General features: G+C 40.3%; 1 protein-coding gene across 6 annotated transcripts in view; it reads left to right on the forward strand.

The window, feature by feature from the left end:
• Window positions 1–16,264, forward strand: part of rap1gapb (RAP1 GTPase activating protein b) — a 102,804-nt gene that overhangs the window by 21,442 nt on the left and 65,098 nt on the right. For 2 of the 6 annotated variants that reach the window (XM_072684693.1, XM_072684692.1), the window contains exon 2: window positions 11,109–11,183. The exons of the other annotated variants lie outside the window; for them this stretch is intronic. The gene's annotated coding sequence lies outside the window, so the exon portion shown is untranslated. The remainder of the gene's footprint in view (window positions 1–11,108; window positions 11,184–16,264) is intronic. 6 annotated transcript variants of the gene reach the window in all.

The following is a 16,264-nucleotide window of genomic DNA, read 5'->3' on the forward strand; positions in this document are numbered from 1 at the left end:
AAACACCCCCCCCCAAAAAAAAAACAACAAAAAAACAAAACAAAAACAAATATATGAAAAAAATACAATTAAATTAAAAGCCTTTAATTCTAAATTAAGTTCTAAACATGCAGGCCGACCATACCTTTGATTCAGGTCATTTACTGTTTTTGTTATTTTGAAAAAATGCTAAAAGGTGGAAATAAAAAAAAATACATAGCTTTTCATAGTAACAGATATTTTGACCAGGGATGCCCAAACTAGTGCACATTATTAGTGCAACTGTTTTCCATGTATTACTGCTGTAATATCCTCGTTTTCCTATCATATTTATAAAGTATGCTAAGTATACCAACCATTCATTCACATCTTAATATGTCCAGCATGTCTAACTCAAGCTGATCTACAGAGAGAATGAACTTCTTCTGAAAACCAGGTAGAAGGGAGAAATTAGGTCATTTAACCCCTTAATGCAGAAAGGCTTATTACACACTAAGGTGTACTAAGTTACTCAGTAACTACAGGGGCTTCTGTTCAAACTGGTGGGGATATTCTTTGGTTATAGCAGTTTGTAAAAACACTTTCAGCCCACACGCAGGCCATAGGTTGCTTAAGGGGTTAATGGTAAAAACCTGAACTAGAACATGAAGCATTGTCTTGCATACTGTTTAAAATTTGAGAATGTTATTGTTGTGATATTCTTCCTACACCTTCAGGGCGGTTAAAAAAAACACTTCATTATTAATTAATCACTGTTATTAGTTTCATGTTGCCACACAACATTCTGAATTATTTATTTGCAGCAAGGACTCCTCTGCATAATTCTGTCTTGACATAATTGCCTTTCACATGGTGGGCTGCTCTATCTTGCTCTAATCAGTTTCTGTTTGTTTCTCTATATAGACCTATTGTGCCATAAGAGGATTTTGTGTTAAGCTCTGATTTAAGCTCTTAATTTGCTTTCCATATTTCAATGTATTTCATTGGACACAAGAGTGCTTCTCTCTGTATGCCTGCACTGTCGAGTTCAGTAATCCAGCAGCAATAGTACTGTCATTATCCCATAAAACATAAAACAGTCAAATATTTGGACAAGCCTAACCAAGTTAAGATTTCCATCTAAAATATTCAGACTACATACAAATGATTGAGTTTTAGGGGATATGGGATGATGAAATTCTCTTGCATTCCATATCCTAGGACATCACCGTTTAGGATTCAGCCATTGCACAGCTCTGCATTTAACCCGTCCATAGAAGTGAGAACACACACTTAGAGCAGTGGGCCGCCACCTGTGAATGGAAAAGGAATCGAAAGCACAGTTCCTTCACTCCCCCCCACCCGCCACTTCCTTGTTGGTCCAGGGGATCCATCCGGCGACCTTCTCTAACCTTTAGACCACGGCTATCCCTGCTACACCTCACCCATAAGAAGCAGTCACTCAAACCTTGGGTGAGAACAGGAGCTGCAGACAGTGACTAAAACATGTGGTTTTGCTCCCTCAAGCTGCATCCCTCCTGAGCCTTGCTACAACTGCCCCTGGGCTACACCTGCTGTTTGACCCTGGTGTTCAAGTTCTTTCTCTCTTTCTCTCTGCTCAGGTGCTCATGCTGCTCCTCGTAATGGCCCACAGTTAATATCATTTGGCAGCAGCTGCTGGGCACCTTCAGAAGAAGCTCAGCCAAGACAGGACAGCAAGGAGACATGCTTGTTTTGGTGAACTGTGTGTTGAATAAGGACTTCTTCTCCACTAAACACTTAGTCAGGAGGCTGGTTTTGATGTAGGTTTAGTTTGAAGGAAAATTAAGTCTATATCTACTGTCACTGTGTGTGTGTGTGTGTGTGTGTGTGTGTGTTGGGGGGCAAATGCCTTACCTTAAACCCTTTAAGAATGGATCCTCCCTCAATATCAGCACATACCTCTATGTCCTCTCAGCACAAATATGCCTGTTAAGGAGTTGATAACAAGCGTAAGACTGGAGCCAATCCGAGGCTTTTCTGCTTTGTACGTTGCAAAGGCAAGTAATAGAACTGCCCACATTTGGGATGTTTACCTGAACACATAATAATTTATACAAACTACATTTGAACATTGCTGTGAGGATTTGACTGCATTAAGATACAAGAGCATTATTGAAGTTGTTGGATGATTAATGGATGGAGCACTATCATTCCAGAGAACACAGTTCCACTGCTCCACAGCTCAATGCTGGGGGTGTTATACCCCTCTAGTCCCCGTCTGGCATTAGGCATTGTGCCAATATGTTCATGTTGATCTGCTCCAAAGTCCTATTTTATTGGCAGTACTTTTTTACAGGGACTAGACAAGCTGTCTGTGTGTGTATTTACACATCTGTGTCAGCAATGGGTGCAACTTGAAGTAGCTGAATGCATTCATTAGAAGGGCTGTCCACAAACATTTAAACATATAATATGGACTGTTTATGTTTAATGTGGCTGTTTATGATTTGATCAGCAACATTTAACATTAAGTGAACTAATACATGAACACAAGCAGATCCTATGCCTGATGTTGTGTAAAAAAACAATATATTTCTTTGGAATACTGAGTGTAGCGACTAGAAAAGCAATCACAAAGAAATTATACCAGACACCCCGTTTATAGAGGACTGGTATGATATTATTTTTTATTTTGAGTTTTACTAATGGTAAGACTGACCTTCTTTGAGGTCATGAGGCTTCAAGAAAATACATTTTAGGAAATTTGGGGTGGAAAATGTGATTACTACAGTATCAGTCTGTCTATTGATATCCTGCTGGTAGTCTGTGTTTCCAAAATGCAAAGAAGGTAAACAACAACAGATAATGATGTATACCAATAAGGCAACTTGCTGTATGCTCCAGCTGTTCGCTACTGGATTTTACAAAGTTGTTACCATGTGAATGAGTTATTTAATGAGTCTCTCTCTCTCTCTCCCTCTCTCTCTCTCTCTCTCTCTCTCTCTCTCTTTCTATCCTTCTTTCTATTTCTTCCTCACCTTTGAGTCAACAACCAGCCCTCAAAACAGCATGTGACTCATTACCTAGGTACTAATTAAATATGTAAGGAATAAGACACATGCACACACACATTCAGCTTAAAGCTGAAAATGAGTGTCACTGTTTTGATTGGCAAGTTCCTTGTGTGAAAATGTGTGACTGGAATAAAAGCAGAAGCACACAGTTGGCAAGGAGTTTAAAGTGTTTGGTGCCTCTAATTACAGTGTTCACAAAGTGGACGCAGTTACAAAAGGATAAAAAAGAAGGGGTAGGGAAGGAGTATGCATCTGATAGCTTTTTAAAGAGAAGGAGCTGAATATGGAGTGGAAGAAAGAGTGGAAGAAAAAAGGGAGTAGATCAGACAATCAGTACAAAAAGCAGTAGTGAAATATGAGTCCATTGTCTAAAGTTTTATAGCTCCAGTAAGAAAGCTCTAGAAGGAGCGGGTGGCTAATGCTGAATAATAATAAGAGGAAGGCAGCGTAATTAACATATAAAACACAAATCACTTAGAATAGGTTTTTAGCAGAGCAAGAAGCCCTGCCAGAGAAGTGTTTTTTTCCAAGCTAGATGTAGAATATCCCACAGTAATACACAGCAGTGTATTTAATAACCTTCATCATTCTCCAGTCTGCAATGTTCTAATGGCTGACAACGTCCTTACGTCCAATTTAAGAAACAGCTATGCAAATATGTTTCTAATAGGATCACCGCTAGACCATTGCAGGATTATTATCTTTCAATCTCTGCTATATATGACTCCAATCCCCTGTTAATTCCAGCACTTTTTTCTCTACACACACAGCTTTACCTCTGCGTTTGCGTTAACTGCTGTGAACATGTGGCTGTAAGGCTTCTGTTCACCATTACAGTAGTGTGCTGATTTTCTACAGCTCCACTTAATGCATAATTGACATTCACAAGCCCTGTTTTCACTGCCTACCATTGCCAGGAGACATTATTCCCTTCTTCCCTTACTATAGAACTGCTTGGAGTCTTACCTAAAACCTGACACAGCTAATTAATCCCATTGGGCCTGAAAATGACTGTGTGGGTTGGTGATTTATTATTTAATACTGTGTGTATGTATGTATGTATGTATGTATGCATGTATGTGCATGTGTGTGGATACTCACACACTATATGGACTAAATTATTGGAAGACCTGCTCATTCATTGTCTCTTCTGAAATCAAGGATATTAAAAAGAGTTAATTCTGCTTTTGTTGGAGGAACTGTCTCTACTGTCCAGGGAAGACTTTATACTAGGTTTTGGAGCACTGCTGTAAGAATTTGATTTAATTCAGTAACAAGAGAGTTAGTGAGGTCAGGATGTTGGATAATCACCACCCCACCTCATCCCCAACTCCCCAACTCCTCCCAAACATATTGGATGGAGCACCATCATTCCAGACAGCAATTTTTGCTCATCTTCACCAAGAGTGTCAGTAATAATAGAGGGCACTGTACCCCTGTAAATGATGAAGAAAAATATTACCAGGGTATTAATCCTGTCAGAAGGCAGTATTTCACATTGCTGTATCTAGACAATGCTTTACCATGGAGTGCATTTAATAACATCATCACTCATATCTGGAATGCTCTCATGTCTTCCAACAGCAAGACACATATATTTGTAATAGGATTATCATAAAACCATTCAACCAGTCTCTACATGAATCAGTCGCTCATTTAATGAAGCAAGACTTCTCTACATGCGCTTTCTCTGAAGGTTCTTCAAGAGATGGCCATAAGAAGAAATATCCCACCGGTTCAGCGGGAGGTATATGAAACTGTGCTGGCTTTTTTCTGCCCCATATGCTGGAATATTACCTCAGTGAGAGAAAACAGCATGCCTAGGTGAGGCTATTTTCCCCTCACAAACGTAGCGCAGGATAATTATTTGTAGATAGGTGTTTTTAGAATTGTGTCTGACTTTTTAAGATATAATTGCCGTGAGATATTTCAGCCTCGTGGGGTTTTTAAACCGTTTATGTGCTGGATTCTGGTGCAGAGCAAACCGATGAGGTCTGCATTGGCACTGCCTTGATGGAATTGTTCTTTCTTACTAAAAGCACTTTGCATTGACTCTGCTGCATTTGAGCTGAAGCTGAAGAAGCATGATCGGGGTTTAATTTGTACTTTATTGGAAAATGCGAATCGATGAGAATCGGAAATCTTCATCATCCAAAAACCGATGCACCCAACTCAACCTGCTCATCATCATTATTATCAGCCTCTCTTGATCATATTAACATGTCAACACATACTGATGACACAGCTAAATTTTCTTCTTCCTGTTTTCTTTTTTTGTTCTCCTAATTTTCCTTTAGCACAGAGGTCTACACTCTGTCACAACTGCATGCCAATGCAAGTCAATGCAAATAGATTTAATTTCAAATAATTTGGACCATTTCTGCTGATCCCTTCACCATGCAATATAATATGATCTATTTGAAAATTGAGATTTTTGCACTACAGTGGTAGTATGTTTAATACACATTTTACAGCTATAATGGTGAACTTTCTGCATTTGAGGGACAGTGATTTATGTATGTACTTTTACACTATTTTATACTTTCTACTACTTTCTTTACTTTATTAATTGTTTGTAACTGTGTTGTTATTTATTTTAGTCCATATTAATTACTGCTATTATTATATGTATATAATAATAATAATAATAATAATAATAATAATTATTATTATTATTAGTAGTAGTAGTATATAAAGACATTGCACATAATCTAATAGCAAGGACTATCTGTGGGGCTTCCAAATCTTGGGCCTTTGTATGAAAAAGTTTCCCTTGCTGTTTCATAATTCTAGGTACCAATAAAGACCAGCACCTTCTTGCCAAAGTAGATTCTAAACAAGATGAGGCTTATAATTAAATTTTCAATGCTTTTATAAAGTATCATCTACAAACAATTTTTTCTCTCATAGTGAAGAACAGTTTAAGCAAACAAAGAACATTTCAGTTAAATTCAATTCAAACTTATTTATAGATTTATTTATATATTTAATATATATTTCAAAATGAAAGTTGCCACAAAACAGCATTACAGAGATTCAGGCCTGAGCCTCTTTTAAGCAAACCAGCGGCAACAGTGGCAAGGAAAAACTCTCTCAGTACGAGAGGAAAAAAAACTTGAGAGGAACCAAGAATCAAAAGCAGAACCCATCCTCCTCTGGTTGAGACCAGATAGCAGAGCAAATTAGAAAGACAAAAATAACTGGACGAAACTAGTGAGAAAGAGTTCTGGCAAACGTGCGAGTGTAGAACACATGTTCAGTGTTAATGTAAAAGTCAATGCAGTTATATAGTGAGACATGAGTGAAACAATGCAAAGATCCAGAGCAGGACAGCAATCGCAGTGGGCAAGCTGGGTTGGGCAGCGACGAGACAGAACAGTAGGAACGGGGCATCTTGATACATAGTGAAGATTTAAGAAAACAAAGTAGGATTATACCTGTCATGGTTCTATATACAGTACCCGTCAAAAGTTTGAACACACCTTCTCATTGAGTGTTTTTCTTTTTTTCCTACATTGTAAATTAATACTGAAGTCATCCAGACTGTGAAGGAACACATTAAGAATCATGTAGTAAATTTGTTAAACAACAAAAAAAGTTGGTTTGTTAAACAAACCAGAATAGATGGGCTATTATCTGGGGGGCAGTTAACCTATGGTTTCTGAGGCTGGTAACTCTGATGAACCTCTCCTGTGCAACAGAAGTAACTCTTCGTCTTCCTTTCCTGGAGCGGTCCTGATGAGAGCCAGTTTCATCATAACATTTGATGGTCTTTGCAACTGCACTTGAGGATACTTTCAAAGTTTTTTGGATTGACTGACCTTCATTTCTTAAAGTAATTATGGACTTTACTTAGTTGAGTAGTTCTTGCCATAATATGGATTGGAACATTACTTAAATAGGACAATTCACTGTATACCAACTCTTCCTCTTCACAACAGAGCTGATGGTCTCAAACACATTAAGAGGGCAAGCAATTCAAGAGATTAACTTTTGACAAGGCACAGCTGTTTACTGAAAGCCATTCCTGGTGACTACCTTATAAAGCTAACTGAGAAAATGCCAAGATGTGCAAAGCTGTCATCCAAGCAAGACGTGCCTACTTTGAAGAATCTAAAATATGGAACATATTCTGGTTTGGTTTTCTTCATATCTTCATAGTTTGGATGACTTTAGTCTTAATGTACAATGTAGAATTTTAAAATAATGAAAAGACACTGAATTTAAGGTGTGTCCAAACCTTTGACTGGTACTGTAAAGCCATTGCCTTTACCAAAGAGGCCTTAAAGAATCTATATTTCTAGAGTGGAGGTGGGATAGTTTGTAGGAGGAGATGAGTGCACTTAGGTACCGATGTGGAAGGCCTTTTATTGCATTTTTTTTAATAATCAATATGGATATGGACTGGCAGCCAATTTAGTGGTGATGATACCCGACTGATATGGACAAAATTCCTGTTTTTAGTGAAGCCTTTATGAAATGAAGGCTGGTGCATTCGGGGTTTACTGAAGATTGTTTAGGGTCTTCTTACTGGAACATTCTGACAGCAGGACATCAATAAAAGTGTGAACATTATGGTTATTAAAACAAGCGTCATATTTCCAGATCAGCTCCCGAGGTACTGTGTGTCTGCAAAATAAGGCCCAAAATATTGACACTATTTCTCAGAAGCATCATAATGTTCAAATATTGTTTATAAGTCCTAAGTCATGTTCGCTTTACTGTCTCATTATGATCTTTGTATTGTGACACCTTTGGGCCACATGGTTCAATTGTCTTTGCCACTTCAAAGGCTGTCAATTCCAGCACATTTGCAGCCGATTTAGATTCTGCATGCGCACACAGAGACCTGCACAGTAATAGCTCCCGTGTTTAATTAGTTTGGTGAGTTTTCACTTAAATTTGCATTAAACTGGACTCTAGCAGGTAGTTCAGCACTGATGATTTTAGTGTAAAGTGATGGAAAGCAGTCACTAAGGCTTGGTTTCATTATTGCTTAAGCGTATGTGAGCGGACTGAACGAGTGTGTGGAGATGCCATAACCCTTCCTCCAGCGGTCCTGCTTCGTTAACTCCGGCCATTCTTCACCTGTCCCTGCAGAACCGCTGTAGTGGCCCGATAACCAAGCTCCAGTCGAGCTCTGCTGCTGAGGAATCTTCTCTGTCCTGCAGGTCAGGAGAGAGGGGGATTTTGGAAGGAAATTGGCTTGCATGTGTGTGTGTATGCACATGTGTATGTGTGTGTATCTGGGAGAAAAAGACCTAGAGATGCATCAGTCTGCAGCTGCTCCATTAGAACCAGCCATTGTGGAACAGGGGATTACACACATACACATAAATATTCATTTACACACATTATTTATTTGTCGTCCCTCATCTGTATCCCTTGTTTTTTGTCACCCACACGCACAAACACACACACACACACACACACACACACACCCACACATACCAGAATACTGTCAGAATGCCAGATGTCTAGTTAGGCATCAGTGTACACCCAATCAACCATAATCATTTCAATCAAATGCTTCTCTGTTGACGCTGCTTGCACTTGTCATTTCGGATGCCGTTTGCTTCCTCCTTAGGTTTTATTCCGCGTAACTTCTGCAACTTTTAAGTTGCGGTTGTTGCCATGACAACAGGTTATGCAAATTGTTCCTGCCGATCAGATTTTAACATGCTCAGTACGCTGAACATCCAGACACATGAAATCAGAAAGTGTCATAGCTGCGATAGCGCTTTGCGTCCATGTACAGAACACTGAAACAGTGCACTACAGCAGTACTGGTCACTGCAGTAAGCAGGCCTCTTTGTTCCATGTGCAAACAGGGTTGTGCTCGAACAGCACTTTTGGTAATAGGTGATGGAGTTACGCTTGCTGAGCTTCGCTTTGGCTCTAATGGCTCTCCAAGAGCTGAAGTGTCATCAGCAGGCCACTCATCTACTGTAAACATTCACACTCAGCAGAGGAAAGCACTCAATCTAACCGCCAGCTCCCTCCACTTCTGCAAGGCCGTGGAAAACTGGACGTTTTGCATACTGTACAGTGTCACTCGGTCAGCTAGTGTAGATGCTTGTATCCGTGTCGCGACTAGAACCAGTCTGCTTCCATCCTGCTTGAATCTACAGTGACTCTTCAGTGTAGAGCGTATGGTTGGTGCAGCAGAGACTTAATGCACAGTGGTTTTGGTCTGGCCGAGCAGTGTGAGTGTCAGTGTCGGTGTACAGTACACTGTGAAGAGCTATTTCAGTGCTGAAGTGGTAGCGTCCTCTTGCTATGCAAATGGAACAATGCTGCACAGCCAAAAAGAGACAGATGCCCAGCCATCTGCATCGCTTCTCCAAATCCAAACCCTCAAGTCAGTGTTGTTCCAGTTGGAGAGCACTTTGAGCTGAACTGTAGGGAGATGTTATCCTTATGTCTGCATCTTGGATTGAAATGTATTGTTTAAATGCATGGATTAGCTCTTTGGCAGTGCAAGCAAGGCAAGCGTTGGTTTTCTTATCTCATTTAAGATACATACATTTAGAAGGACAAATGTATTTGGACACCTGCTTATTCATAGTTTCTTCCAAAATCAAGGGTATTCAGTGACAAGAGCATTAGTGAGTCCAGGATGTTGGATGATCACCACCCCACTTCATCCCCCACTCCTCAACTCGTCCCAAATGTTTTAGATGGAGCGCTAGCCATCATTCCAGAGAACAATGCTGGAGGCTTTATACCCCTGTAACTCATACCTGTATTAGGCATGGTATCCATAGGATAATGTTTACCTGTTTCAGAGAGTCCTACTCTGTTGGCAATACTTCTGGCAATACAGGGACTAGACAACCTGTGTGAATGTGCATGTGCACATCTGTGTCAGCAGTGGGTGCAACTTAAAGGGGCTGAATGCATTTTTAGAAAGGGCGTCTACAAACATTTCGACATATAGTGCAAAGAGAAAGATGAATGCTGAGACAGAGAGGCTAAAAATGAGAAAGATTGAGTTGAGATTGAGATATAAAGAGAAGGGCTAAGAGAAAGAGACTGATATAGAGAGAACAAGAGAGAGACCAAGATAGAGACTTGAGTGAGTGAGTGAGTGAGTGAGTGAGAGTGAGATCTAGACAGAAAAGTAGAGAGAGAAATTGAGAGAGGGAGATATTGAGGCAGAGTGAGATGGAAGGAGAGAGGCTGAGAGACAGATTCAGTTAGTGAGAGAGAAAGAAATGCAGTGACAGAAGGACAGATAGAGGGACTGAGACAAAAAGAGAGAGCGGAATGGCAGAAGAGTGAAATCTCAGCTGTTCTCACTCTCTCAGCCTTGGGCTCGGCCACGTCAGTATAGCAACACTGTTTGGTGAAAAGCATGCACAGACGATGCCAACAGCCTGCTGCCAAAACACGAGCTGCACGCCTCTCTTCTCATTTCCACAAATATGGCTTTCTGCCGCAGCCTCTTTTTGTCTGCTTTTGTCCGTCCCTTATTTTCGCTATTCTGTCTCTGCCTCCCTCTCAGCGTGAGGCCCTCTCTCTCTCTCTCTCTTGTTTGGTGTGGACAGACTCATTTTACACTGTTAGCTGAGTAAAATTATTTACTCGTCAGTGTCCCAGTTCTGTCTTCTGCTGACATTTAGGCTTTGTTTAGATGACGGGGCATAACGCTCTAATTAGATTCGCTGTTCTTTTTGTTGTTGGATGTTTGGGTTTAGACATGTTACCATGTGACCATACAGAACTTTCTTAAAGGTAAGAAAGTTGAAGGCGAAATGCCTGACAAATAACACCTTTATTACCAATAAAAGTGAGCAATAGAGTCAGGCTAACTTAAAGCAACGTATAAAGTGTAATATTATAAAAGTGCACAGTAGAACAGTGCACCACCCCTCCAGAGTCTGCTAAACCTAGAAGCTCTTTTGCCACTTTAGTAATACAACCAGCAGGTTTTTTCTTGATCTTCCAGACCTCAACGTTACCTCTACCTTTCCTATTAGCTGCCCGTTCTTGAAAACACTTTTTGGGAGAAGTCAGAGTATTTCTAAAGCTTTGCAATTTGTATGATGTACATACTAGTAATTTACTGCAGAGCATGTTTTGATTTAACAGGTACTCCAGGATTCTGAGTGGTGTGTGGACTAAGGCTCTGCCATAAGCAGCCAGAGCCTTGCCCTCTCTGGGTGGGTAGGTGTCTCTCTCTCTCTCTCTCTCTCTCTCTCTTTCTCTCCACATCACTTCAGTGTAATGCTGGCCTGCATGGGCATCTGCTCACTGATGCATCAGAGCTGGGTACTCAGTGCTTTTCTCTGAGTGCATTGGTTGCCCGGTAACGTTGCTTTGGTAGCAGTTTGAAAAGAGGTGGTGGTTGGTTGCACACGTTAGACTAGGGATGTATCCGTCCTCACCTTCCCAGGGTTGGGAGCATTACATGTGATGGGGGAGAGTACCAACGAGTGGCCATCTAAAACTGGGGAGGAAAATTGGGTGAAAGTCCAGCAGTCTAACTGCTGCTCATGAAGTGTGAAAAGATCATAAGTTCAAATCCCAGCAAGAGTTCAGTGCTTTATTGTCAAAAGCCTTCCAGTTTGGGGGTCATGTGATGGGGGGAGATACCATAATAATTTATTAATGCTTTTGAAGCTCAAAATGATTAAATTATTACATTTTTTTATTGTTATCAAACTAAGATGCAGAACATTTAACAAACCTAGGTTGAGTTCAACTCAGAAAACACACTTCATTTTAAGATGGCCTAATTTAATTGTTTTTGAGACTGCATTTATTGGTGCCTGACACCAACGCACACAGGGACAAACACAGACATATATACACACACACACACACCTCCTGCTTCACTGTGATGTCTAGTGGCGGTGGACCACTGGCGGAGTTCTCTCACATCTTGAGGTCAAACGCGCAGTAGGGGTAGAAATCGGTCGGGCTGAACGCTACACACACAGCGGGAGGAGAGATCGGTCAGTTTGAACAGTCAAGCATGAAACAGCGCCACGGGCTTTGAAGATGTCGCTGTAGAGAAGCGATAGAGCTGAGTTTCAACAGCAGAGTGAGCGCAGAGATTACACAGATCTGACACTAACCCAGCCCCTCTTCAAGACCCTTTCGGTGCAGTCCCACTTGAAATTTGGCTAGTTCGGTTCGGGTGCTACTCTGACAATTAGCATTGGCATATTAGAGTGTGTTAAATGAAAATTTTGAAGTTAGAGAGTGCAGACAAGGGGCTTATTAAGGGTATAATGAAGGTGCTCTATGAATATGCGTTCAGAAATGAATTTCCATGGCACTCTTTTAGAAATGAAAAAGCCGGTGTAATAAAAATAATAATAAGGCTATGGGCAGATGGTTAAATGCCTCCACATTGTGAACTGTGGCTATTTTGTCCATAGCCATAATACAGTACAGAATGATAAGGAAGCTTTTTTGATAGGATTGATATGATTTTTGACAACAAATGGATTTTTTTAATGATTAATGTAATTTAACAGTTATTGCCATTTTACTTTCAAATAGCAGCTCCAAAATCACGTAGGTGCTCCACTGACCTGTTATAAGGAGAATAACATCTTTATCATTCCCACTCTGAGCATCACACGTTGCTAAATGCACAATGTATCTCTGGTATAGCAGGCAGGACAACACTGCGCAACACAAATCATATTTGTGTAAATTCCTGTAATATTACTCTTCCACCTCAGTCAACATTCTTCTTCTGTATATCTCAGCTTGTCCAGAATTACAGAACAGCATGTCCTTTAGAGGGGCTCAAAATCAGGACGATGCTCCGCTGACTAGTAATGGGCAGAATGACGTTCTAAATATTCCCACTTTGGGCCTTGGCATGTTGCAAACAGCACTGTTTAACTCTGGAGAAGCAGGCAGGACAGAACTGTGTAATGCTGCATAACCTAGTTGTAACCTAGTCCTAGTTGTGCCATGACAATTGCTTCTTTCACCTCATATCCTGGATCTGTGTCTCTAGCTTTTCCAGAAAAGCTCAGAGTGTGAATTATCTTTTCCGACTGTATGGGGAGCCCAGGAGCAAGAAATAGCAATTCTCACATAGTGCTGCTTTAACTCACTTCACTCACGTCACAGTGAGAGTCCTCAGGCGTATGTTCACTGTGTTAAGAGGCTCTGGTTAGTAGGGGTGTAATATTTCACATAATTCAAAATTCAGTTCTGGGTTCTGAGACAAATTTCAGTGTCAGTGTGTCACTTATATTTACTTAAATAACTTTTTTAAGTTTTTACTTAAAATGACCCAAATTAAAGGTTTAGCCCCCCAGCATGGTCAGTACCTAATGACAACACTTTTGGCTAATAAATAAATGCTGTATGTAGCCAACTGTGTAGCCAGTTTTCTTCTGATGACTTTTCTGTGAAGGTCATATTTGTGCAGGTGTTGCTGCACAGTAGAATTGTGCACTCCCACTCCAGAGTCTACTAAATCACCCTGAAGGTCTTTTGCAGTCAAATGGGTGTTCTGATTTGCCTTTCTAATCCTATGAGCAGTGTTAGGCAGCTGCTTAGAAGAGCCCAAGGACGCTGAGGAGTCAGTGCTTCATGCAAAAAAAAAAAAAATAAATAAAATAAATGTATATATATATATATATATATATATATATATATATATATATACATTAAATCTGCTAAAAATGCTAAAAAATCAGTAATGATAACTGATGTTGATATAAGCCAAAAAACATTGAATTTAATTATTAGTGTCCCAAAAATTCTGTATAGAGATGCACCCCTCCATTTGTGTCATACGGCCACTTACAGACACACATTGTGGCAAGTTCAAACTGTTCTCCTGAGTCTCCCTTGCATGCTGCCCACATCCTCCTGTTCTGCAATGAGGCTGGAAAAGGAATATACCCAGGATTAATGTGATTCTAGGAGCTGCAGTTTCACTCTATCAGATCCCAAGAGGCTCATTCGCCTCTCTTTGCCCCAGCAATAAGTGCTCTTCATTTTCTGCTTGGCTTCCAGTGCTAGGCACAGCAGCAGTAAATTGAAGTGTCATACTACAGAGGAGCCATGCTGCTAGCATTCCAGGAACAGGTATGCGTGTGAGTCTGTATGTGTATGTACTCTATGTACTCCATGTTTGTGTGAGAGCTCACCCGTCTGTCGCTGTCCACGGTGCTGGAAGCCAGTGAGCTGCCGGAGAGGTGGTGTGTCTGTATCTCGCCAGCAGAGAGCAGGGTCTGGTGTCTTACTACCGAGAATGCAGTGTGTTGCTGGGTAACTACATTTGCCATTCTGCTGAAGGCTCTCTATTAAATAGGCTTTCTCTGAAGGTGTGATCATCTCTCTCTCTCTCTCTCTTTCTATTTCATCTCTCTATTCTGCTCGTCCTCACAGCAAAGCCACTCTTATCTGATATGCACAGTGTTTCTGCTCACTGTCTGGCTCTGACACATTTTGCAGGATTTATTTTGGCATGGAATTACTTCATACTAATATTGACCATTTAACATTATTATACAATGAGATTTTGAATGGAATAATGCCTGTGAGGCTACTGTGCAGAATGTCAGCTTTAATTCAAAGATATGTGTGTTTACATTAACACGATAACAGGTGACCTATAAAGGAATCACAGCACTTATTATTCATTGTTACTTTAGTTCAGAAGGTCATACATAATTGGATGATTGGATACTTCGTTTTTTCTTGGCTAGCATGTTTGTTGATTGGTATTGACAGGTCACTGCTAGATATGAGCAATTCCTTTCTTCCTTTGTATCAAATACAAAGTATGTATGTGTGTAGTTTGTTAGCTGGTGATGTTTTGTTAGTCTACAGTGTTTTCTATTGTATTGTACATCGACGCTGTCACGTGTCATGGTGTGTTAGGCCAGACCAAGATAGGATGAACACTTGCAGAGATGGAGATCTAAGCAAGAGGGTTTATTTAACAAAACGCACAGAAACACAAGGGGTATGAAAAACATGAGCAACAAACAGAGGGCAAAACTGTGAACACAACCAAAATGTGACAACAAAAATGGCGACCACAACAAACCAGCTTGGGTAACCTGAGAATCCTGACATGAAGCGAGCAAGCCTCGCTAGATGCGTGAGTAGCAGGGAGACCTGCTCCTGAACGTGGGTAAAGCACCCGGACCTGACCTGAACACACAGAAAACGTGCGAGGAACCTTGGGGCATCCTAGAGGGTTTAGACAGTTCAATTCTCGGCTGAGAATGATGGTGTAGAGGCTCCTTAAGTACCCCCAGTCCCAGGTGTAACACATGAACCAAATGAACATGAATCGACTGACATGAACGGAACCAAACACACATGGACATAAACAAGGCGGAAGTCCTTATTTGGGCCTGTGGGCGGCGGCTCGGGATCGCCCCAGGGGAGGGTGCAATAACGAGTGCCTGACATCACGCAAAAACCTTATATCTCCATTTTTCACTTATTGACGTAATATGAAACTAACAGTTGTTCTGTATATGCTGTGAAAAAAATATGCTGAATAGACTAATAGAAATGGACAGAAATTATTATTCTCCAAAATTATTATCTTTTTACAGTTTTTGGATGGTAATGTTAATTTATCATCTGCTATGATTTATCATCAATAGTCTCAGTAAATTATATCTGTCTTTGTTTCAAAGTACCTGAACATATTTACAAAGCACCACATGTGACCAGTACAGAGCCTTAGCTTGCATCTTCTCTAATAGTTATATCATTACCACATAAATCACCATATATATTTTTGGTTGGTCTATTGTCTAATGTTACTTAAGGCTCCATATCTCTGATGGCACCTCTTTTGAGTTTACAAATCAAAAAGGGAGAGAGGTCAGATTGCACTTGTGTGATATCCAATATATTTGTTTAGCTCACAGATGAAACATGAAGGTTTCGGGACTTAGGCTATCCTTGGTCTGCTCATGGTACTCCAGCCAACACTATTAGTATATATAGAAACTAAACAAAGGTGTTCACCACCCCCTTAGTGAAGTCATCAACAGGGCACAGGTATAATTCAACATCCTCCAAAATAATATTTAAAAATATACAAACGTAATATTTGGATTATACCTAGGCCCTGTTGATGACATCACTAAGGGGGTGGTTTCATCTGTGAGTTAAATAAATATATTGGATATTTTACGAGTGTTGTCTGACCTCATTCCCTTTAAACACCCTGTGAAAACCCTTTATCTTCACATATTTAGACATCTGGATATTTGTTCTTTGTTTGAACAATATTGAGAGAT

The sequence above is a fragment of the Salminus brasiliensis genome, chromosome 7 (genome assembly GCF_030463535.1).
Source record: "Salminus brasiliensis chromosome 7, fSalBra1.hap2, whole genome shotgun sequence".
In the NCBI taxonomy this organism is placed as follows: Eukaryota; Metazoa; Chordata; class Actinopteri; order Characiformes; family Bryconidae; genus Salminus; species Salminus brasiliensis.